General features: G+C 41.8%; 1 pseudogene across 1 annotated transcript; it reads left to right on the top strand.

Moving 5' to 3' along the window:
- Positions 1 to 204: 204 nt before the first annotated feature.
- LOC308090710 (zona pellucida-like domain-containing protein 1) lies at positions 205 to 3,051 on the top strand (annotated as a pseudogene). Its single transcript has 8 exons — positions 205 to 297; positions 612 to 633; positions 1,203 to 1,426; positions 1,532 to 1,717; positions 2,080 to 2,152; positions 2,456 to 2,553; positions 2,703 to 2,783; positions 2,873 to 3,051. The product of its transcript is annotated as a zona pellucida-like domain-containing protein 1 (transcript).
- Positions 3,052 to 3,415: the final 364 nt, after the last annotated feature.

Below are 3,415 nucleotides of genomic sequence, written 5' to 3'. Positions count from 1 at the left end.
CTATTTTCGGCTATAGTTCCCCTCAGAATAGGGATGATAGGGTTCAAGTGGTTAATGTACAAAAAAAAGTTCCTATCACACAAAGACTTTGTGGCCCCCCTGTAGTAACTCTGAGGACCCCCTAGGGGTCTCAGACCCCCTGTTGAAGACCCATGGACCAAACAATTATTTAATTGTTCAAACTGCTTTTCTTATATAGCAAAAATGGCGCTAAAGAATCACTGCCTGAACCTGTGCGGAGATCATCTGACAAACGTCAAAATAGGAAATGTCACACAGGGTCATCCTTTGACCAAGGTAAAGAATATGGGATTATTGTTGGGTCTTAAACTTTCCCCTTGAAAAGTCATAAAATGTATGTCTATGTTGCACTTACTTCATGAAACTCTCAAAGGAGCTAGACCATTGTTTCTGATCCTTCACTGTAATACTTGTGGTGTGTTGGGTTTCACAAATTACCCGTATGGGATGGTCTATGTGGCATCCAATACAATGGAATTGTCCGCCTACAGTGAAATCAAGGAGGACACGCCACTTACCATACTGACCTGGATTCTATCCAATCCAAGGAAGGATGTTTACCTATAAAAGACCTCTCTAATACATCCCAGGAATCAGAAAACAAGGAGACAAGTAACTGAAAGGTTAAGGAGTCTAGAATGGCAGTCAAGGTGAGTGTCTTTGACAATCTTAAATCAAAAACAGTTTTTTGTATGTATACATACAAGATTTCTTCCATAGATCTTGCTGCATGATCACTGTTGTCTTTTACTGTTATAGATCTTCACAACCCTGAAGGCAAAAATGTATCATCTGAGCCTTTTCTTCTTGGCGTTCATGGTTGCCCAGAGCTCTCAGTTAAATATAAGTGATTGTGGAAGTGGGGCTAGACGTCCAGGTATTCACATTTAACATCCGTTTTGATTGATTGCTTTTGAAGCTGCTTTCAGTTGCTGTCTGAACATTATATTCATTACTGAGTTGAGAAAATAAATTGTTGAGTTTTATCCTCAGCTAATGTGAAGGCTCATCACTGACAGATTTTTTTATGCGGAACTAGAATGTATTGTGTAATTTGGCATACTTTTACAAAAAGTATCCTGTTAGGAGGTACCTGTCATATTAGAGTGATTAGCTGTGAGTGAATAAGATACTCTATGACAGAAAACAAGTTTTGCTGACTGTATATTTCCCTGCTGCAGAATACAATGACATCTCAGTGGAGTGCGGCACTGCTTCGATTAGCCTGGCCATCCTCTATTGCCCTGTAATGTACACTGGCTACAATCATTCCCATCTTCTCCTCAACCATGTGAGTAATAATAACCCAAGCTGCGCAGGAACCCTGGACGAAAGTGTCTCACCCCCAGTTGTCAGGTTCACTTTCTCCCTCAACGAGACTGCATCTTGTGCCAGCAAATTCATTGTGAGTAGAGCATGAAGAAGACTTTGGATGGGGAGAATCCATCGTTAAGATTTCACAAAATAATCAATGACCTTTTCTTGACACGAGTCTTGATGTTTGTCTCAGACCACCAGTGCAGTTGGACAAGGGGTATTCTCTGCATTCTCCAACATCCAGACGGTTAACATCAGTGGTGCAGTGTACTCCTCTGATCCAAACCTCGGGCACAGTCACCTATAATGCTGAGCTCAAATACTACTACTCCTGTGCTTACCCTCTGGAGTATCTTATCAACAACACCCGGATGGATGTGTAAGTTCCTTCCTTGGAATTCTGTCACTGTATGTGTCACTCTAAAGAACATTTATTAAATAGCACTATAAGATGATGTGCCTGGCTGACATGGTGTTATTATATGGGACATCTGATAGATAGTGACATCCCAATGATAAACCTGTTATCATTGGGGATAACAAGTTGTCAACAACAGTGAGCTTATATGGTAGTAGGTGATCCCTCTGTATTTTGAAATCTATACTAATGGGAATTACTTGCATTTGAGTCCTTCAATAATGTGTGGTAACTGAGTGATACGTTTCTGTAAACCAGTGTCAGCCTCGACCATGTCTCAACCATTTACCTTCTCCCTGTCATAAATGTTTTGTTTCAAATAGGTCAGCATCCTCCATTGCAGTGAAGGACAAAAATGGAAGTTTCATTAGCACATTGACCATGGAGCTTTTCTCTGTAAGTCTTTCTCTTGCATACGCACGCACGCAGATTGAAGACAGACTTAATTTGATTTATTAATGACCATGACAAATCATACCTCCACAAACATCAAGGAAATGTCTTTAAGTCTACAGAAGAAAACAAGTTCCCCACCCTGTCATTATTCAAAAAGGCCCTCAATACACAGCTCTTCACAGTTAAGCGATATACATACGTTTACTATTTAATTACCATTAAGGTCTCCCAGGTGATGTGTACAGTATCAATGTTGAAATAGGGGATGTAGCTTGACAATACAATGTAATAATGTGTTCACAGGACGAAAACTACACCACCCCGTTGCTCATGCCATCAAATGGAGTAGAGCTGAGGACCCGCATCTATGTCCAGGTTGGGGCAACCAACTTGACAGAGCAGTAAGAATATCCACTTATCTTCAATTGCTGACTCTACAGTAGTTAGTGTTTCCCACACTAGCAACAAACACATGCACACAACACACAACAGTGCTTTAGTAAAGTTTCTTCCATTACTAGTCTTGACTCTGACCATTGTACCCCATCAGGTATAACGTTCTCCTGGACAGATGCTACGCCTCAATATCCTCTGACCCCTCTTCTACTACTTACTTCAACCTGTTTGTCTCGTAAGTCCACAAAGTCTCATTCTGAATCAACAGCTCAAGTTCAACCTTGACCAACACCGTTGATTTATTTTAATGTATTTCTTCTTCAGGTGCGACAGAGACCAGATGGACAATGATGCATAACAATGGGCAGAGTCAACGCGCCCACTTCTCCTTCCAAGCCTTCCGCTTTATTGAACAGCAGAATGAGACGGTGTCCACCTACTATCTGCACTGCATCACCAGACTTTGTGATATTGACACCTGCGCATCATTTACGGTCAGATGATGATCAGTAACAATTAAACAATATTCTAGTGCACAACAGGGTATGCTTTACATGATTGTGATGTGTTTAAACCTTGTTTGCAATTAAGTGGTGGTAGTGTGTGCATGCGCGTGTGTATCTATCTGTCCCGGGCATAACCCGGGAACCATCCGACGGATGATTGACGTCTAACTGTGTGTGTGTGTGTGTGTGTGTGTGTGTGTGTGTGTGTGTGTGTGTGTGTGTGTGTGTGTGTGTGTGTGTGGGGGTACATTTTGCACATCCGCTTCCCAGTTTGGCCAACCACACCCGTTGGCTTCACTGATTGGCTGAGCTTTGCGTCACATTTTTTGCCGCTTCGCCAAGTAGCAGCATGCACAATGAC

The sequence above is a fragment of the Gymnoscopelus braueri genome, assembly GCF_963280865.1.
Source record: "Gymnoscopelus braueri genome assembly, chromosome: 8".
Classification (NCBI taxonomy): Eukaryota; Metazoa; Chordata; class Actinopteri; order Myctophiformes; family Myctophidae; genus Gymnoscopelus; species Gymnoscopelus braueri.
The sequence above is the reverse complement of the archived record's forward strand: the minus strand, read 5'-3'. Positions and strand labels throughout refer to the sequence as shown.